A 22500-nucleotide genomic window follows, 5' to 3' on the forward strand; every position below is an offset into this window, starting at 1 on the left:
ATGTAGTCTCTTTCTCCTGTCTCATCTATTCCTTCCATTTTCTCGAATTTCCATCTGTTTTTTACGAGCAGAGCAACCCTGCCTCCCCCCCTGCCCCTTCTATCTTTCCTCATGATCTGGTATCCTGGTGGGAAGATTGCATCTGTTATTGTCTCCATGAGTTTTGTTTCTGTAACTGCTATGATGTCTGGGGACTTCTCATTGATTCTTTCTTGCCATTCCTCATGTTTATTCGTTAATCCATCTGCATTTGTGTACCAAACCTTCAACTTCTGTTCTAATACTGTAACTGTGGTGCGGGGGGGTGGAAACAGAGGGATCGGTGTGTGATGGTTGGTTTGGGTTGTTCAGTTGCCGTGGGTGTGTGTGTGTACTCACCTAATTGTACTCACCTAATTGTGGTTGCAGGGGTCGAGACTCAGCTCCTGGCCCCGCCTCTTCACTGATCGCTACTGGATCCTCTCTCTCTCTGCTTCCTGAGCTTTGTCATACCTCTTCTTAAAACTATGTATGGTTCCTGCCTCCACTACTTCACTTGCTAGGCTATTCCACTTGCTTACAACTCTATGACTGAAGAAATACTTCCTAACGTGTGTGTGTGTGTGTGTGTGTGTGTGTGTGTGTGTGTGAGTGTCAACCCTTGTGTGTGTGTGCTTGTGTGTGGGGGAGGGAGGGTTAGGGGGGCGTAGGTGGAGTGGTTGAAAGATCCTTCGTGTATTCACAAATTTAGTCTCATTTATCTTTCCGAATTATGCTACTCTCTTCACTTATTGCCCTTTCTGGATTTACGTATTAATTGTTGCTGGTTATTATCATTTTCCTTGTTCACATTGAGAGAGGACTTCCTAGCTTCCTAAGTATTCTTACTGCTAATAACTACCGGTAGTAACACTGCCTGTGTGCGTGTGTGCATGTGTGTGTGTGTGAGTGTGTGTGTGTGTGAGAGTGTGGTGTAATGACTGGCCGCAACTTCTTGTGACCTGACACAACTCTCCTGGGACCTGACCCTAGCACCGTCTTACAGTGTTGCCCTTAAAAGCTTGTCCCACCTACCTTCTCACACTCGTCAACACTATATTCTCTATGTCTATGCTATTTCTATTCTAATTCTGGTAATAGCTTGCAGGAGTGAGTGACCAGTATCAAACAGTATGCAAGGCCAGCCAGGGCCGTCAACATGCAAACCACAAATAGGCGAATAAACTTGCACTCAATGGTGCGGTGACAGTTGCCAGCTGCTGATGACGAAGTCGTCGTCGTAGGCCTTAAATCCCTATTTTGGAGATCCTTCACCCGTGATGATAATAACCATATATTCTCATACATTCCGCTTCCTCACGCGATTTCACTCTTCACTGATGATAGTATACACTTCACATTATATACACTTCACTTTATATGTATAATGGTGCACAACTTGTCGTGACATCACTTCTTCAGGCCTACCACTCCCAATGTGGCAACAGCGCCTAAGACCCCCAACGGTTTGCGCTTTGAAATATTATGTTTTCAGCTTTCCTCTCACTTTCTTTAACTAATAACTTTAATTATCACTCGCAGTATTGTTCACTGACGTTCCACTACCACTGATTACTGCTAGCTGTTATTGCACGCCTTAAAACGCTAAGGATCTCGGAGCCTTGTTACCCATGTCTGCACCCCACGGACCCATGTATGTACTCACCTAATTGTACTCACCTAATTGTGGTTGCAGGGGTCGAGACTCAGCTCCTAGCCCCGCCTCTTCACTGATCGCTACTGGATCCTCTCTCTCTCTCTGCTTCCTGAGCTTTGTCATACCTCTTCTTAAAACTATGTATGGTTCCTGCCTCCACTACTTCACTTGCTAGGCTATTCCACTTGCTGACAACTCTATGACTGAAGAAATACTTCCTAACGTCCCTGTGACTCGTCTGAGTCTTCAGCTTCCAGTTGTGACCCCTTGTCCCTGTGTCCCCTCTCTGGAACATCCTATCTCTGTCCACCTTGTCTATTCCCCGCAGTATCTTGTATGTCGTTATCATGTCTCCCCTGACCCTTCTGTCCTCCAGTGTCGTCAGTCCAATTTCCCTTAACCTTTCCTCGTACGACATTCCCTTGAGCTCTGGGACTAGCCTTGTTGGAAACCTTTGTACTTTCTCTAACTTCTTGACGTGCTTGACCAGGTGTGGGTTCCAGACTGGTGCTGCATACTCCAGTATGGGCCTAACATACACAGTGTACAGTGTCTTGAACGATTCCTTATTGAGGTATCGGAACGCCATTCTCAGGTTTGCCAGGCGCCCGTATGCTGCAGCGGTTATTTGGTTGATGTGTGCCTCCGGTGATGTACTCGGTGTTATGGTCACCCCAAGGTCTTTCTCCCTGAGTGAGGTCTGTAGTCTTTGTCCACCTAGCCTATATTCTGTCTGCGGTCTTCTTTGCCCCTCCCCAATCTTCATGACTTTCCATTTGGCTGGATTGAATTCGAGGAGCCAGTTACTGGACCACATGTCCAGCCTCTCCAGGTCTCTTTGCAGTCCTGCCTCATCCTCGTCCGATTTAATTCTTCTCATCAACTTCACGTCATCTGCGAACAGGGACACTTCAGAGTCTATTCCTTCCATCATGTCGTTCACATATATCAAAAATAGCACTGGTCCTAGAACTGACCCCTGTGGGACCCCGCTCGTAACAGGCGCCCACTGTGATACCTCTTCACGTACCATGACTCGTTGCTGCCTCCCTGTCAGGTATTCCCTTATCCATTGCAGTGCCCTTCCTTTTACGTGTGCCTGATCCTCCAGCTTCTGCACTAATCTCTTGTGGGGAACTGTGTCAAAGGCCTTCCTGCAGTCTAGGAAAACGCAATCTACCCAACCCTCTCTCTCGTGTCTTACTTCTGTTACCTTGTCATAAAACTCCAGGAGGTTTGTGATACAAGATTTGCCTTCCATGAACCCATGCTGGTTTTCATTTATAATCTTGTTCCTTTCCAGGTGTTCGACCACTCTCCTCCTGGTAATCTTCTCCATGACTTTGCACACAATACATGTCAGAGACACAGGTCTGTAGTTTAGTGCCTCGTTTCTGTTTCCTTTCTTAAATATGGGGACTACATTAGCTGTCTTCCATTTCTCAGGTAGTTGCCCAGTTTCAAGGGATGTGTTGAAGATTGTGGTTAGAGGCACACACAGCATCTCTGCTCCTTCTCTAAGGACCCATGGGGTCCTTATGTGTATGTGTGTGTGTGTGTGTGTGTGTCTCTGTGTGTGTGAGTGTGAGTGTGTGTTTGTGTGTGTGTGTGTGTGTGTATGTGTGTGTATGTGTGTGTCTGCGTGTGTGTGTGTGTGTGTGTGTGTGTGTGTGTGTGTGTGTGTGTGTGTATGTGTGTGTATGTGTGTGTCTGTGTGTGTGTGTGTGTGTGTGTGTGTGTGTGTGTGTGTGTGTGTGTGTGTGTGTGTGTGTATGTGTGTGTCTGCGTGTGTGTGTGTTTGAGTGTGTGTGTGTGTGTGTGTGTGTGTGTGTGTGTGTGTGTGTGTGTGTGTGTGTGTGTGTGTGTGTGTGTGTCTGTGTGTGTGTGTGTATGTGTGTGTGTGTTTGTGTTTGTGTGTGTACTCACCTAGTTGTACTCACCTAGTTGAGGTTGCGGGGGTCGAGTCCGAGCTCCTGGCCCCGCCTCTTCACTGATCGCTACTAGGTCACTCTCCCTGAGCCGTGAGCTTTATCATACCTCTTCTTAAAGCTATGTATGGATCCTGCCTCCACTACATCGCTTCCCAAACTATTCCACTTACTGACTACTCTGTGGCTGAAGAAATACTTCCTAACATCCCTGTGATTCATCTGTGTCTTCAGCTTCCAACTGCGTCCCCTTGTTACTGTGTCCAATTTCTGGAACATCCTGTCTTTGTCCACCTTGTCAATTCCTCTCAGTATTTTGCATGTCGTTATCATGTCCCCCCTGTCTCTCCTGCCCTCCAGTGTCGTCAGGTTGATTTCCCTTAACCTCTCCTCGTAGGACATACCTCTTAGCTCTGGGACTAGTCTTGTTGCAAACCTTTGCACTTTCTCTAGTTTCTTTACGTGCTTGGCTAGGTGTGGGTTCCAAACTGGTGCCGCATACTCCAATATGGGCCTAACGTATACGGTGTACAGGGTCCTGAACGATTCCTTATTAAGATGTCGGAATGTTGTTCTGAGGTTTGCTAGGCGCCCATATGCTGCAGCAGTTATTTGGTTGATGTGCGCTTCAGGAGATGTGCCTGGTGTTATACTCACCCCAAGATCTTTTTCCTTGAGTGAGGTTTGTAGTCTCTGACCCCCTAGACTGTACTCCGTCTGCGGCCTTCTTTGCCCTTCCCCAATCTTCATGACTTTGCACTTGGTGGGATTGAACTCCAGGAGCCAATTGCTGGACCAGGTCTGCAGCCTGTCCAGATCCCTTTGTAGTTCTGCCTGGTCTTCGATCGAGTGTATTCTTCTCATCAACTTCACGTCATCTGCAAACAGGGACACCTCAGAGTCTATTCCTTCCGTCATGTCGTTCACAAATACCAGAAACAGCACTGGTCCTAGGACTGACCCCTGCGGGACCCCGCTGGTCACAGGTGCCCACTCTGACACCTCACCACGTACCATGACTCGCTGCTGTCTTCCTGACAAGTATTCCCTGATCCATTGTAGTGCCTTCCCTGTTATCCCTGCTTGGTCCTCCAGATTTTGCACCAATCTCTTGTGTGGAACTGTGTCAAACGCCTTCTTGCAGTCCAAGAAAATGCAATCCACCCACCCCTCTCTCTCTTGTCTTACTGCTGTCACCATGTCATAGAACTCCAGTAGGTTTGTGACACAGGATTTCCCGTCCCTGAAACCATGCTGGCTGCTGTTGATGAGATCATTCCTTTCTAGGTATTCCACCACTCTTTGTGTGTTTGTTTGTGTGTGTGTGTGTGTGTGTGTGTGTGTGTGAGTGTGTGTTTGTGTGTGTGTGTGTGTGTGCGTGTACTCAAATCATCAACAGTGAAAAAAACATTAACGTAACGTAAGATCTGCATGTTCACACACATCTTCAGACAATAAATATGGATATTGTTTGTACAGGGATTCGCTAAATCCGAAAGAGGTCATGCAGCTCGGAGATAATTAAACAGTCTGCTTAAAAAAAAGAGTCGGGTAGGTCAAATTATTTTCCCTTATAGAAGCTGAGCTCCTGAAGCAGACATATATTACAGTAAACATTATAATGTTTGTCTCTTAGCTTGAGTCCAGCCTCGTGTGTCATCATTAAACAGATATTAATGTAACACTTGATATCTTCAACAGTAAGTTGAGGTCATCATCACAATGAGAACTGTGTTGTTCCTGTTGGCGACTGTGTTGCTGGCAGCTGCCTACACTCAAGCAACTGCTACGTCTGGAACCACCGAGCAACCAGGTGATCAAGGAACCAGCGGGACACAAAGTGATGCAGGAACCACTGCATCACAAGATAGACCAGAAAACAGCGAGACACTTGACGGTGGTGGTGCTGGTTTTTTATATCGGGGCATTAAAATCTAGTCCTTCACCTGACACACAGGTGAGTAACAACAGTACTTCACCTGACACACAGGTGAGTAACAACAGTACTTCCCCTGACACACAGGTGAGTAACAACAGTACTTCACCTGACACACAGGTGAGTAACAACAGTACTTCACCTGACACACAGGTGAGTAACAACAGTACTTCACCTGACACACAGGTGAGTAACAACAGTACTTCACCTGACACACAGGTGAGTAACAACAGTACTTCACCTGACACAGGTGAGTAACAACAGTACTTCACCTGACACAGGTGAGTAACAACAGTACTTCACCTGACACAGGTGAAAGTTACGTTTGTGATGCTGAGTCATCAGTTTTGATAAATTTGGTAGCCCATTGAAAAACATAAAAAATGTGAAAAATATATTGATCAGGCGGGACTAACTTACAAATATATTGATCAGGCGGGACTAACTTACAAATATATTGATCAGGCAGGACTAACTTACAAATATATTGATCAGTCTGGACTAACTTACAAATATATTGATCAGGCAGGACTAACTTACAAATATATTGATCAGGCGGGACTAACTTACAAATATATTGATCAGGCGGGACTAACTTACAAATATATTGATCAGGCAGGACTAACTTACAAATATATTGATCAGTCTGGACTAACTTACAAATATATTGATCAGGCAGGACTAACTTACAAATATATTGATCAGGCGGGACTAACTTACAAAATATTGATCAGTCTGGACTAACTTACAAATATATTGATCAGGCGAGACTAACTTACAAATATATTGATCAGTCTGGACTAACTTACAAATATATTGATCAGGCGAGACTAACTTACAAAATATTGATCAGTCTGGACTAACTTACAAATATATTGATCAGGCGGGACTAACTTACAAATATATTGATCAGTCTGGGCTAACTTACAAATGTATTGACCAAGTGAGACAAACTTACAAATATATTGATCAGGCGGGACTAACTTACAAATATATTAATCAGGCGGGACTAACTTACAAATATATTAATCAGGCGGGACTAACTTACAAATATATTAATCAGGCGGGACTAACTTACAAATATCTTAATCAGGCGTGACTAACTTACAAATATATTAATCAGGCGGGACTAACTTACAAATATATTAATCAGGCGGGACTCTTACAAATATATTAATCAGGCGGGACTAACTTACAAATATATTAATCAGGCGAGACTAACTTACAAATATATTAATCAGGCGGGACTAACTTACAAATATATTAATCAGGCGGGACTAACTTACAAATATATTAATCAGGCGGGACTAACTTACAAATATATTAATCATGCATGACTAACTTACAAATATATTAATCAGGCGGGACTAACTTACAAATATATTAATCAGGCGGGACTAACTTACAAATATATTAATCAGGCGGGACTAACTTACAAATATATTAATCAGGCGAGACTAACTTACAAATATATTAATCAGGCGGGACTAACTTACAAATATATAAATCAGGCGGGACTAACTTACAAATATATTAATCAGGCGGGACTAACTTACAAATATATTAATCAGGCGGGACTGAGTTACAAATATATTAATCAGGCGGGACTAACTTACAAATATATTAATCAGGCGGGAATAACTTACAAATATATTAATCAGGCGGGACTAACTTACAAATATATTAATCAGGCGGGACTAAGTTGCAAATATATTAATCAGGCGGGACTAACTTACAAATATATTAATCAGGCGGGACTAACTTACAAATATATTAATCAGGCGGGACTAAGTTACAAATATATTAATCAGGCGGGACTAAGTTACAAATATATTAATCAGGCGGGACTAACTTACAAATATATTAATCAGGCAGGACTAAGTTACAAATATATTAATCAGGCGGGACTAACTTACAAATATATTAATCAGGCGGGACTAACTTACAAATTATTAATCAGGCGGGACTAACTTAAAAATATATTAATCAGGCGGGACTAACTTTAAAATATATTAATCAGGCAGGACTAACTTACAAATATATTAATCAGGCGGGACTAATAAATATATTAATCAGGCGAGATTAACTTACAAACATATTAATCAGGCGGGACTAACTTACAAATATATTAATCAGGCGGGACTAAGTTACAAATATATTAATCAGGCGGGACTAACTTACAAATATATTAATGAGGCGGGACTAACTTACAAATATATTAATCAGGCGGGACTAACTTACAAATATATTAATCAGGCGGGACTAAGTTACAAATATATTAATCAGGCGGGACTAACTTACAAATATATTAATCAGGCGGGACTAACTTTAAAATATATTAATCAGGCAGGACTAACTTACAAATATATTAATCAGGCGGGACTAACTTACAAATATATTAATCAGGCGAGACTAACTTACAAACATATTAATCAGGCGGGACTAACTTACAAATATATTAATCAGGCGGGACTAACTTACAAATATATTAATCAGGCGGGACTAACTTACAAATATATTAATCAGGCGGGACTAAGTTACAAATATATTAATCAGGCGGGACTAACTTACAAATATATTAATCAGGCGGGACTAACTTTAAAATATATTAATCAGGCAGGACTAACTTACAAATATATTAATCAGGCGGGACTAACAAATATATTAATCAGGCGAGACTAACTTACAAACATATTAATCAGGCGGGACTAACTTACAAATATATTAATCAGGCGGGACTAACTTACAAATATATTAATCAGGCGGGACTAACTTACAAATATATTAATCAGGCGGGACTAAGTTACAAATATATTAATCAGGCGGGACTACCTTACAAATATATTAATCAGGCGAGACTAACTTACAAATATATTAATCAGGCGGGACTAACTTACAAATATATTAATCAGGCGGGACTAACTTACAAATATATTAATCAGGCGGGACTAAATTACAAATATATTAATCAGGCGGGACTAACTTACAAATATATTAATCAGGCGGGACTAACTTACAAATATATTAATCAGGCGGGACTAACTTACAAATATATTAATCAGGCGGGACTAACTTACAAATATATTAATCAGGCGGGACTAACTTACAAATATATTAATCAGGCGGGACTAACGAACAAATATATTAATCAGGCGGGACTAAGTTACAAATATATTAATCAGGCGGGACTAACGTACAAATCAGTTTGAAATTATATTTAGATGATGCAAAAGTCAAATCACATAATACATACCAACACTTTATTTTATATAACAAGAGATTAAGATAGTAAGATATTTCAGACAACACTGATCAATATGAAAATGTTCTGTTACTCTCATAACATTATTATCTTGGCCTACTGTTGTTCTGTGACGGGTCGTACATCACTGAAATTACCACCTTGGCACCTCCACAATGAATTGTTCATTTTATGTAGTCTCTTGCTTCTCTGTATGTGTGTGTGTGTGTGTGTGTGTGTGTGTGTGTGTGTGTGTGTGTGTGTGTGTGTGTGTGTGTGTGTGTGTGTGTCTGTGTCTGTTATTATTATTAAAGATTAGCCGGTATTCTCCCGGTCTGGGCCTTTTCCAAGTGGTGGCCAGGCTTTGGCTCCCTCTTTAGGGAGTGTCTGAGACCGAAGTCTCCCATGGGAGGAGGCACAAGTACCTCCTCATCTTTGGGACCAACTGTCCCCAGGCCTAGCCACAAGCTAGGCCTCTCTGGTCTGCCATCCCCGCCCCAAGGGAGCTAATGGGAATGACAGGCTTTTGAGCTGCAAGCTCCGGCTCAGGCACCGACCCTACCCTAGAAGGGTTAGGCATGGTTTCGATGTTTGTGTCTCTGTGTGTACTCACCTATTTGTACTCAACTATTTGTGGTTGCAGGGATCGAGTCTTAGCTCCTGGCCCCGCCTCTTCACAGGTTGCTACTGGGCCCTCTCTCTCCCCGCTCCATGAGCTTTATCAAACCTCGTCTTAAAACTATGTATGGTTCCTGCCTCCACTACATCACTTTCTAAGCTATTCCACTGCCTGACAACTCTATGACTGAAGAAATACTTCCTAATATATCTCCAACTCATCTGTATCTTCAACTTCCCATTGTGACCTCTTGTTTCTGTGTCCCCTCCCTGGAACATCCTATCTTTGTCCATCTTGTCTATTCCGTGCAATATTTTATATGTCGTTATCATGTCTCCCCTGACCCTCCTGTCCTCTAGTGTCGTCAGGCCGATTTCCCTTAACCTTTCTTCATAAGACATTCCCCTTAGCTCTGGAACTAACCTTGTCGCAAACCTTTGTACTTTCTCTAGTTTCTTGATATGGTTTATCAAGTGCGGGTTCCAAACAGGTGCTGCATACTCCAGTATGGGCCTGACATACACGGTGTACAGTGTCTTGAACGATTCCTTATTAAGGTATCGGAACGCTGTTCTCAGGTTTGCCAGGCTCCCATATGCTGCAGCAGTTGCCTGGTTGATGTGTGCTTCTGGAGACATGCTCGGTGTCATACTCGCTCTAAGATCTTTCTCCTTGAGCTAGGTTTGCAGTCTTTGGCCACCTAGCCTATACTCTGTCTGCGGTCTTCTGTGCCCTTCCCCTATCTTAATGACTTTGCATTTAGCGGGATTAAATTCGAGAAGCCAGTTGCTGGACCAGGTGTCCAGTCTGTCCAGGTCTCTTTGAAGTCCTGCCCAGTCCTCATCTGATTTAATTCTCCTCATTAACTTCACATCGTCTGCGAACAGGGACACTTCTGAGTCTAACTCTTCCATCATGTCGTTCACATATACGAAAAATAGCACTGGTCCTAGGACCGACCCCTGTGGGACCCCGGTCGTCACAGGTGCCCACTGTGATACATCATTACGTACCATGACTCGTTGTTGCCTCCCTGTCAGGTATTCTATGATCCATTGCAGTGCCCTTCCTGTTATATGAGCCTGATCCTCTAGCTTTTGCACTAATCTCTTGTGAGGAACTGTATAAAAGGTTTTCTTGCAGGTCAAGAAGATGCAATTAACCCACCCCTCTCTCTCATGTCTTCTCTTACTTTATCATAAAACTCCAGAAGGTTTGTGACACAGGATTTTCCTTCCATGAATCCATGCTGTTTGGCGTTTATATTCTTGTTCTGTTCCAGGTGCTCCACCAGTCTCCTCCTGACAATCTTCTCCATAACTTTGCATACTATGCATGTCAGTGACACAGGTCTATAGTTTAGTGCCTCTTTTCTGTCTCCTTTTTGGAAAAGGGGAACTACATTTGCCGTCTTCCATACCTCAGGCAATTGCCCAGTTTCCAGGGACGTGTTGAAGATTGTGGTAAGTGGCACACACAACGTATCCGCTCCCTCTCTAAGGACCCACGAGGAGATATCCGGTCCCATTGTCTATGAGGTATCGATGTCCCTTAGCAGTTTCTTCACCTTCTCCTCGTCTGTATGTATGTCATCCAACACTTGTTGGTATATTCCTTGCTGGTGTCCCCATCTGGTCTGTCCCCCGAGAGGCCTTGCTGTCTCCACTGTAAATACTTCCTTAAATCTCATGTTGAGCTCCTCACATACCTCTTGATCGTTTCTTGTGAGTTCTCCACCTTCTTTCCTCAGCCTTATCACCTGGTCTTTGACTGTTGTCTTCATCCTAATGTGGCTATTCAGCAGTCTCGGGTCAGACTTGACTTTCGATGCTATGTCGTTTTCATACTGTCGCTGGGCCTCCCTCCTTATCTCTGCGTACTCGTTTCTGGCTCTTCTACTAATCTCCTTATTTTCATGGGTCCTTTGCCTCCTGTACCTTTTGCATTCTCTGGTGCACTTAGTTTTTGCCTCCCTACACCTTCGGGTAAACCAAGGACTCGCTTTGGTCTTCCTATTATTTCTGTTTCCCTTGGGAACAAACCTTTCCGCTGCCTCCTTGCACTTTTTTGCTACATATTCTATCATCTCGTTTACTGATTTTGCTACCAGTTCTCTGTCCCACTGAACCTCCTGCAGGAAGTTCCTCATACCTGTGTAGTCCCCCCTTTTGTAGTTTGGCTTTTCCCATTCAATTCCTGTTACCTTCTCCACTTGTAACTCTACTATATAATCAAAACTCAGAACCACGTGATCGCTAGCTCCAATGGGCCTCTCATAAGTGATGTTCTAAATGTCTGAACTGCTCAGGGTGAACACAACATCCAGTCTTGCTGGATCATCCTCCCCTCTCTCTCTAGTAGTGTCCCTGACATGTTGATGCATGAGGTTTTCAAGTACCACATCCATCATCTTTGCTCTCCATGTTTTGGGACCCCCATGTGGCTCCAGGTTTTCCCAGTCGATCTCCCTGTGGTTGAAATCGCCCATTACCAGTAAGTTTGCTCTGCTCGAGTGAGCTTTTCTTGCCACCTCAGTCAGTGTGTCCACCATCGCCCTGTTGTTTTCTTTGTACTCCTCTCTTGGCCTCCTGCAGTTCTGTGGTGGGTTATACATCACTCCAATGACTACTTTATGTTCTCCAGACTGAATTGTACCTTCTATGTAGTCTCTTTTTCCAATCACGTCCATGCCTTCCATTTTCTCAAATCCCCATCGGTTTTTTACGAGCAGTGCAACTCCTCCTCCCCCTCTACTCCTTCTATCTTTTCTCAGGATTTGATATCCCAAAGGGAAGATTGCATCTGTTATTGTCTCAGCGAGTTTTGTTTCTTTGACTGCTATGATGTGTGGGGATTTCACACTGATTCTTTCGTGCCACTCCTCACGTTTATTCATTATTCCGTCCGCGTTTGTGTACCAAACTTTCAGCTTCTTTTCTATCACTGTGGTCCTGCAAGAATATTGGGAATAGGGGAGCGGGAGCCTTGGTGGGGGCCTATGGGGGGCTGTGGTGTAGGTGGGGTTTGTGATGACGGGGGTTGGGTCAGAATGCCCATAAGGAAGAGCTGTTGGGGTGAGGTTTGTGATGTGGGTGTTCCTGGAAGAGGGAGCAGTGAGTGGGTTGTGGTTTGGGTTGCTCAGTTGCGTTGGGATTGTCGCGGTTGGAGTCTTTCGGTGGGAGATTCTGCAGGGTGTGTTTGCCCTTCCTCCTGTGTCTGGGTCCTGCTCATCTTCATCATTGCCCCTAGTTCCTCCTTACGTGTGTGTGTGTGTGTGTGTGTGTGTGTGTGTGTGTGTGTGTGTGTTTGTGTGTATATGTGTGTGTGTGTGTTTGTGTGTGTATGTGTGTGTGTGTGTCTGCGCTCACCTAGTTGAGGTTGCAGGGGTCGAGTCCAAGCTCCTGGCCCCGCCTCTTCACTGGTCGCTACTAGGTCACTCTCCCTGAACCGTGAGCTTTATCATATCTCTGCTTAAAGCTATGCATGGATCCTGCCTCCACTACATCGCTTCCCAAACTATTCCACTTCCTGACTACTCTGTGGCTGAAGAAATACTTCCTAACATCCCTGTGATTCATCTGTTTCTTCAACTTCCAACTGCGTCCCCTTGTTGCTGTGTCCCATCTCTGGAACATCCTGTCTTTGTCCACCTTGTCAATTAGTGTGTGTGTACATGTGTGTGTATGTGTATGTGTGTGTGTGTGTGTGTGTGTGTGTGTGTGTGTGTGTGTGTGTGTGTGTGTGTGTGTGTGTGTGTGTACTCACCTATTTGTGGTTGCAAGGGTCGAGTCATAGCTCCTGGCCCCGCCTCTTCGCTGATTGCTACTAGGTCCTCTCTCTCCCTGCCCCATGAGCTTTATCATACCTCGAATTAAAACTATGTATGGTTCCCGCCTCCACTACGTCACTTTCTAGGCTATTCCACGGCCTGACTACTCTATAACTGAAGAAATACTTCCTAACTTCCCTTTGATTCATCTGAGTCTTCAACTCCCAATTGTGACCTCTTGTGTCTGTGTCCCTTCTCTGGAACATCCCGTCTTTGTCCACTTTGTCTATTCCACGCTGTATTTTATAAGTCGTTATCATGTCTCCCCTGACCCTCCTGTCCTCAAGTGTCGTCAGGCCGATTTCCCTCAACCTTTCATCGTAGGACAATTCCCTTAGCTCTGGAACTAGTCTTGTTGCAAACCTTTGCACTTTCTCTAATTTCTTGACGTGCTTGACTAGGTGCGGATTACAAACTGGTGCTGTATACTCCAGTATGGGCCTGACGTAAATGGTATACAGAGCCTTGAACGAATCCTTACTGAGGTATCGGAACGCTATCCGCAGGTTTGCCAGGCGCCCGTATGCTGAAACAGTTATCTGATTTATGCGCGCCTCAGGAGATATACTCGGTGTTATACTCACCCCAAGAACTTTTTCCTTGAGTATGGTTTGCAGTCTTTGGCCATCTAAACTATATTGTGTTTGCGGTCATCTTTGCCCTTCCCCAATCTTCACGACTTTGCATTTGGCAGGGTTAAACTCAAGGAGCCAGTTGCTGGACCAGGCTTGTAGCCTGTCCAGGTCTCTTCGTAGTCCCGCCTGATCCTCATCCGATTTGATTCTTCTCATTAACTTCACATCATCTGCAAACAAGGACACTTCTGAGTCTATCTCTTCCATTATGTCATTCACATATACCAAGAACATCACAGGTCCTAGGAACCCCTGTGGAACCCCGCTTGTCACAGGCGCCCACTCTGACACCTCGTCACATTCCATGACTCGTTGTTGCCTCCCTGTCAGGTATTCTCTGATCCATTGTAGTGCCTTTCCTGTTATGTGTGCCTGATCCTCTAGCTTTTACAGTAACCTCTTGTGAGGAACTGTGTCGAATGCCTTCTTGCAGTCCAAAAAAATGCAGTCGATCCACCCCTCTCTCCCTTGTCTTACTTCTGTCACCTTGTCATAAAACTCCAGTAGGTTTGTGACACAGGATTTTCCTTCCCTGAAACTGTGCTGGTTGTCAATTATACACTTGTTTCTTTCCAGGTGCTCCACCACTCTCCTCCTGATGATCTTCTCCATGACTTTGCCTTTTCCATTCTCTAGTACACCTAGTTTTTGCCTCCCTACACATTTGGGTGAACCAAGGACTGGTTCTGTTCTTCCCATTATTTCTGGTTCCCTTCGGAACAAACCTCTCCTCTGCCTCCTTGCATTTTGTTGCCAGATAGTCCATCATTTCTCGTACAGGTTTTCCTGTCAGTTCCCTCTCCCAATGAATGTCTTGCAAGAATTTCCTCATGCCTGAGTAGTTCCCCCTTTTTTAGTTTGGTTTTTCCCATCCTATTCCTGCTACTCTCTCCACTTGAAGCTCAACTATGTAGTCGAAACACAGAACCACATGATCACTAGCTGCCAGGGGCTTTTTATACATGATATCTTCAATGTCCGAACTACTCAAGGTGAATACAAGGTCCAGTCTTGCTGGTTCATCCTCTCCTCTCTCTCTGGTAGTGTCTATAACATGTTGATGCATGAGGTTTTCCAGTACCACATCCATCATCTTGGCTCTCCATGTTTCGTGACCCCCATGGGGCTCCAGGTTTTCCCAGTCAATCTCCTTGTGATTGAAATCACCCATAACTAGTAACTTTGCTTCCCCCATGTGTGCTCTCCTGGCCACCTCGGCTAGTGTGTCGATCATTGCTATGTTGTTCTCATCGTATTCTTCTCTTGGCCTCCTGCAGTTCTGTGGTGGGTTGTACATTACTGCAATTGTCACCTTATGTCCCTCAGACTGGATTGTTCCTTTCGCCCGTGCCATCCATTCGTTCCATTTTCTGAAAATTCCACTGGTTTTTAATGAGCAGTGCAACTCCTCCTACCCCTCTCCTCCCTCTGTCTTTCCTGAGGATTTGATATCCGGATGGAAAGATTGAATCTGTTATTATTCTGGTGAGTTTTGTTTCTGTGAGCTCTATTAAGTCTGGGGATGTCTGGGGATGTGTGTGTGTGTGTACTCACCTAATTGTACTCACCTAATTGTGGGTGCAGGGGTCGAGACTCAGCTCCTGGCCCCGCCTCTTCACTGATCGCTAGTAGGTCCTCTCCCTCTCTGCTTCTTGAGCTTTGTCATACCTCTTCTTAAAACTATGTATGGTTTCTGCCTCCACTACTTCACTTGCTAGGCTATTCCACTTCCTGACGACTCTATGACTGAAGAAATACTTCCTAACGTCCCTGTGACTCGTCTGAGCCTTCAGCTTCCAATTGTGACCCCTTGTTTCTGTGTCCCCTCTCTGAAATATCCTGTCTCTGTCCATCTTGTCTATTCCCCGCAGTATCTTGTATGTAGTTATCATGTCTCCACTGACCCTTCTGTCCTCCAGTGTCGTCAGTCTAATTTCCCTCAACCTTTCCTCGTACGACATTCCCCTGAGCTCTGGAACCAGCTTTGTTCCAAACCTTTGTACTTTCTCTAACTTCTTGACGTGCTTGACCAGGTGTGGGTTCCAGACTGGTGCTGCATACTCCAGTATGTGCGTGTGTGTGTGTGAGAGTGTGTGTGCGTTTGTGTGTGTGTGTGGATGTGAGTGTGTGTGTGTGTGTACTCACCTAATTGTACTCGCCTATTTGTGGTTGCAGGGGTCGAGACTCATCTCCTGGCCCCGCCTCTTCACTGATCGCTACTAGATCCTCTCTCTCTCTCTGTTTCCTGAGCTTTGTCATATCTCGCCTTTAAGCTATGCATGATTTATGCCTCCACTACATCACTTGCTAGACTATTCCACTTCCTGACTGAAAAAATACTTCCTAACATCCCTGAGACTCGTCTGAGTCTTCAGCCTCCAATTGTGACCCTCGTTTCTGTGCCCCATCTCTGGAACATCCTGTCTCTGTCCACCATATCTATTCCACGAAGTATTTTGTATGTCGTTGTCATGTGTCCCCTGACGCTCCTGTCGTCCAGTGTCGTCAGGCGGATTTCCCTCAACCTTTCTTCGTAGGATATTCCCCTGAGCTCTGGAACTAGCCTTGTGTCAAGCCTTTGTAGTTTCTCTAATTTCTTGTTCTTGACCAGGTGTGGGTTCCAAACTGATGCTGCATAATCCAGTATGTGCCTGACTTACACAGTGTACTGTGTCCTTAACAATTCCTTACTAAGGTATCGGAATGCTATTCTCAGGTTTGCCAGGCGCCCGTATGCTGCAGCAGTTATCTGGTTGATGCTGCCTCCGGTCACTTGCTCGATGTTATGGTCACTCCTAGATCTCTCTCCTTGAGTGAGGTTTGCAGTCTTTGTTCGCCTAGCCTATACTCTGCTGCAGTCTTCTTTGCCCTTCCCCAGTCTTAATGACTTTGTATTTGGCGGGGTCGAATTCGAGAAACAAGTTGTTGGACCACGTGTCCAGCCTGTCCAGCTCTCTTTGTAGTCCTACCTGATCCTCATCTGATCTAATTCTCCTCATTAATTTCACATCATCTGAGAACAGGGATACTTCAGAGTCTATCCCTATTGGACCTCGCTCGTCACAGGCACCCACAGTGATACCTCATCATGTACCATGACTCGTTGTTGGCTCCCTGTCAGGTATTCTCTGATCCATTGCAGTGCCCTTCCTGTTATACGCGCCTAATCCTCCAGCTTCTGCACTAATCTCTTGTGAGGAACCGTGTAGAAGGCCTTCCTGCAGGAAAATGCAATCAACCCACCCCTCTCTCTCGTGTCTTACTTCTGTTACTTTGTCATAAAACTCCAGAAAGTTTGTGATACAGGATTTGCATTCCATGAATCCGTGCTGCTTGCCGTTTATTATCTTGTTCCGTTCCAGGTGCTCCACCACTCTCCTCCTGATAATCTTCTCCATGACTTTGCATACTATACATGCCAGTGACACTGGTCTGTATTTTAGCGCCTCGTTTCTGTCTCCTTCCTTTAAAATGAGGACTATATTTGCCGTCTTCCATACCTCAGGTAGTTACATAGTTTCAAGGAATGTGTTGAAGATTGTGGTTAGTGGAACACACAGTGGCTCTTCTCCTTCTCTAAGGACCCACGGGGAGATGTCCGGTCCCATCGCCTTTGAGGTATCAAGGAAACTTAGCAGCTTCTGCACCTCCTCCTCAGTTGTCTGTTTGTCATCCAACACTTGTTGGTACATTCCCTGTTGGTGTTCCCCTCTGTACTGTCTTTCCAGAGCTCTTCCTGTCTCTTCTGTGAATACTTCCTAAAGTCTAGTGTTGAGCTCCTCACATACCTCTTGATCGTTTCTTGTGAGTTTCCCACCTTCTTTCCTCAGCCTGATCACCTGGTCTTTGACTGTTGTCTTCCTCCTAATGCGGCTATGTAGCAGTTTCGGATCTGACTTGACTTTCGATGCTATGTTGTTTTCGTTCTGTCGTTGGGCCTCCCTCCTAATCTGTGTATACTCGTGTCTGGCTCTTCGACTAATCTCTTTATTTTCCTGGGCTCTTTGCCTTCTGTACGTTTTCCATTCTCTAGTGCGCTTAGTTTTTGCCTCCCTACACCTTCGGGTAAACCAGCGGCTCGATCTGGTTTTCCCATTATTTCTGTTACAATTGGGAACAAACTTTTCCTCTGCCTCCTTGCATGTTGTTGTTTACGAATTCCATCATTTCATTTACTGACTTGCCTGCCAATTCTCTCTCTCACTGAACCTCCTGCAGGAAGTTCCTCATACCTGCGTAGTTTCCCCTTTTATAGTTTGGCTTTTCCCATTTAACTCCTGTTATCTTCTCCACTTGTAACTCTATTACGTATTCAAAGCTCAGAACAATGTGATTACTAGCTCCAAGTGGCCTCTCTTATGTGATGTTCTCAATGTACTGCTCAGGGTGATCACAAGGTTCAGCCATGCTAGTTCATCCTCCCCTCTCTTTCTGGTAGTGTTCCTGACATGTTGATGCATGAGGTTTTCAGTGCCACATCCATCATCTTGGCTCTCCATGTTTTGGGACCCCCCTTTGGCTCCAGGTTTTCCCAGTCGATCTCCCTGTGGTAGAAATTACCCAAAACCAGTAACTTTGCTCTGCTCGAGTGAGGTCTTCTTGACACCTCGACCAGTGTGTCCACCATTGCTATGTTGCTCTCTTCATATTCCTCCCTTGGCTTCCTGCAGTTCTGTGGTGGATTATACATCACTGCAATGACTACCGTATGTTTCCCAGTCCGAAGTGTACCTTCTATTTAATCCCTTCCTCCAATCTCGTCCATGCCCTCCATTTCCTAAAATCTCCATCGTTTTTTTACGAGCAGTGCAACCCCTCCTCCCCCCTCTGCTCCTATCTTTCCTCAGGATCTGATATCCGTGTGGGAAGATTGCATCTGTTATTGTCTCAGTGAGTTTCGTTTCTGTGACTTCTATGATGTCTGGGGACTTCTCATTGATTCTTTCACGCCACTCCTTGTATTTATTCGTTATTCAATCCACATTCGTGTACCGAACCTTCAACTTCCTCTCTAAAACTGTGATCCTGGGAAAAGATTGGGGTTTGGGGATTGTGAGCCCTGGTGGGGGTCTCTGGGGGGTTCCAGTAGGGGTGTTGTGCATGTGTGTGTGTGTGTGTGTGCACCCACATAGTTGCACTCACCTAGTTGTGGTTGTGGGAGTCGAGTCACAGCTCGTGGTCCCAACCTCATCAACTGGCTGTTACTCAGTCACTCTTCCTGCTCCATGAGCTTTATCATACCTCTTCTTAAAGCTATGTATGATTCCTGCCTCCACTACATCACTACCCAGGCTATTCCTGTTCCTGAAAACTCTGTGACTGAATAAATACTTCATTACATCCCTTTGGTTCATGTGAGTCTGGGTGTGTGTGTACTCGCCTAATTGTTCTCACCTAATTGTGGTTGCAGGGGTCGAGACTCAGCTCCTGGCCCTGCCTCTTCACTGATCGCTACTGGGTCCTCTCTCTCTCTGCTTCCTGACCTTTGTCATACCTCTTCTTAAAACTATGTATGGTTCCTGCCTCCACTACTTCACTTGCTAGGCTATTCCACTTGCTGACAACTCTATGACTGAAGAAATACTTCCTAACGTCCCTGTGACTCGTCTGAGTCTTCAGCTTCCAGTTGTGACCCCTTGTCCCTGTGTCCCCTCTCTGGAACATCCTATTTCTGTCCACCTTGTCTATTCCCTGCAGTATCTTGTATGTCGTTATCATGTCTCCCCTGACCCTTCTGTCCTCCAGTGTCGTCAGTCCGATTTCCCTTAACCTTTCCTCGTACGACATTCCCTTGAGCTCTGGGACTAGTCTTGTTGCAAACCTTTGTACTTTCTCTAACTTCTTGACGTACTTGACCAGGTGTGGGTTCCAGACTGGTGCTGCATACTCCAGTATGGGCCTAACATACACAGTGTACAGTGTCTTGAACGATTTCTTATTAAGGTATCGGAACGCTATTCTCAGGTTTGCCAGGCGCCCATATGCTGCAGCGGTTATTTGGTTGATGTGTGCCTCCGGTGATGTGCTCGGTGTTATGGTCACCCCTAGGTCTTTCTCCCTGGGTGAGGTCTGTAGTCTTTGTCCACCTAGCCTATACTCCGTCTGCGGTCTTCTTTGCCCCTCCCCAATCTTCATGACTTTGCATTTGGCTGGATTGAATTCGAGAAGCCAGTTACTGGACCACATGTCCAGCCTGTCCAGGTCTCTTTGCAGTCCTGCCTCATCCTCATCCGATTTAATTCTTCTCATCAACTTCACGTCATCTGCGAACAGGGACACTTCAGAGTCTATTCCTTCCATCATGTCGTTCACATATATCAAAAATAGCACTGGTCCTAGAACTGACCCCTGTGGGACCCCGCTCGTAACAGGCGCCCACTGTGATACCTCTTCACGTACCATGACTCGTTGCTGCCTCCCTGTCAGGTATTCCCTTATCCATTGCAGTGCCCTCCCTTTTACATGCGCCTAATCCTCCAGCTTCTGCACTAACCTCTTGTGGGGAACTGTGTCAAAGGCCTTCCTGCAGTCTAGGAAAACGCAATCTACCCACCCCTCCCTCTCGTGTCTTACTTCTGTTACCTTGTCATGAAACTCCAGGAGGTTTGTGATACAAGATTTGCCTTCCATGAACCCATACTGGTTTTCATTTATAATCTTGTTCCTTTCCAGGTGTTCGACCACTCTCCTCCTGATAATCTTCTCCATGACTTTGCACACAATACATGTCAAAGAGACAGGTCTGTAGTTTAGTGCCTTGTTTCTGTTTCCTTTCTTAAATATGGGCACTACATTAGCTGTCTTCCATTTCTCAGGTAGTTGCCCAGTTTCAAGGGATGTTTTGAAGATTGTGGTTAGAGGCACGCACAACATCTCTGCTCCTTCTCTAAGGACCCACGGGGAGATGTTGTCCGGTCCCATCGCCTTTGAGGTGTCAAGGTCACTTAAGAGCTTCTTCACCTCCTCCTTGGTTATATGTACCTCATCCAGCACTTGCTGGTGTGCCCCCCTGCTCTGATTTACTGGAGTCCTACTGGTTTCCACTGTAAATACTTCTTTAAATCTTGTGTTGAGCTCCTGACATACCTCCCGGTCGTTTCTTGTGAATTCCTCATCACCCTTCCTCAGTCTGATTACCTGGCCCTTGACTGTTGTTTCCTCCTGATGTGACTGTACAACAGCTTCTGGTCAGTCTTGACTTTCGATGCTATGTCATTTTCGTATTGTCGCTGAGCCTCCCTTCTTATCTGTGCATATTCGTTTCTGACTCTTCGGCTAATCTTTTTATTTTCCTGAGTTCTCTGTCTTTTGTACCTTTTCCATTCTCTAGTACACCTAGTTTTTGCCTCCCTACACCTTTGGGTGAACCAAGGACTCGTTCTGTTCTTCCCATTATTTCTGTTTCCCTTAGGAACAAACCTCTCCTCTGCCTCCTTGCATTTTGTTGCCACTTAGTCCATCATTTCTTGTACTGGTTTTCCTGTCAGTTCCCTCTCCCACTGAATGTCTTGTAAGAAGTTCCTCAAGCCTGAGTAGTTCCCCCTTTTGTAGTATGGTTTTTCCCACCCTATTCCTGCTGCTTTCTCCACTTGGAGCTCAACTATGTAGTCGAAGCACAGAACCACATGATCACTAGCTCCCAGGGCCCTTTCATACATGATATCCTCGATGTCAGAACTACTCAAGGTGAATACAATTTCCAGTCTTGCTGGTTCATCCTCTCCTCTCTCTCTGGTATTGTCTCTAACTTGTTGATGCATGAGGTTTTCCAGTACCACATCCATCATCTTGGCTCTCCATGTTTCGGGACCCCCATGGGGCTCCAGGTTTTCCCAGTCAAACTCCTTGTGTTTGAAATCACCCATAACTAGTAACTTTGTGTGTGTGTGTGTGTGTGTGTGTGTGTGTGTGTATTTCAACCCAGGGACAACAAGGCCTGTTATCCTGGGTGTAAAGGGGAGCAAGGAGCAGAACAAACTTAGCTGAATGACTTTGAAATATATTTTCCTGGACAACAGTGCTCAACCAGCTCTAGTGTGGAAATGACAAGGGTAGAGAGGTGGATGGTGACCACAACATCTCTACGATTGCCAGATCCTCCTTCTCATTAGCTGAACCTGTATACTGATCGAACGATAGGGCCCCATCGTTCGACTCTTAGTACTAGTTTGCTGGTTGGTGTAAGTGCGCTGAATGAAGCTTGCATACTCTTTGCATGCCACAGTGTGTATGTTTGTGTGTGTGTGTGTATGTTTGTGTGTGTAGTCACCTAATTGTGGTTGCAGGGGTCGAGACTCAGCTCCTGGCTCCTGTGTGTGTGTGTGTGTGTGTGTGTGTGTGTGTGTACTCACCTAGTTGTGGTTGCAGGGGTCGAGTCACAGCTCCTGGTCCAACCTCATCAACTGGCCGCTACTCATCACTCTTCCCGCTCCGTGATCTTTATCATACCTATTCTTAAAGCTATGTATGGATCCTGCCTCCACTACTTCACTACCCAGGCTATTCCACTTCCTGACAACTCTGTGACTGAAGAAATACTTCCTAACATCCCTGTGATTAATCTAAGTCTTCAACTTCCATCTGTGACCCCTTGTTGCTGTGTCTCATCTTTGGAACATCCCGTCTCTGTCCACCTTG

General features: G+C 45.1%; 1 long non-coding RNA gene across 3 annotated transcripts in view; it reads left to right on the plus strand.

The window, feature by feature from the left end:
- Positions 1-22500, plus strand: part of LOC138854622 (uncharacterized) — a 90569-nt gene that overhangs the window by 24606 nt on the left and 43463 nt on the right. For all 3 annotated transcript variants that reach the window (XR_011393818.1, XR_011393819.1, XR_011393820.1), the window contains exon 2: positions 5305-5560. This is a non-coding gene — a long non-coding RNA (uncharacterized lncRNA). The remainder of the gene's footprint in view (positions 1-5304; positions 5561-22500) is intronic.

The sequence above is a fragment of the Cherax quadricarinatus genome, chromosome 64 (assembly GCF_038502225.1).
Source record: "Cherax quadricarinatus isolate ZL_2023a chromosome 64, ASM3850222v1, whole genome shotgun sequence".
NCBI classification, from domain to species: Eukaryota; Metazoa; Arthropoda; class Malacostraca; order Decapoda; family Parastacidae; genus Cherax; species Cherax quadricarinatus.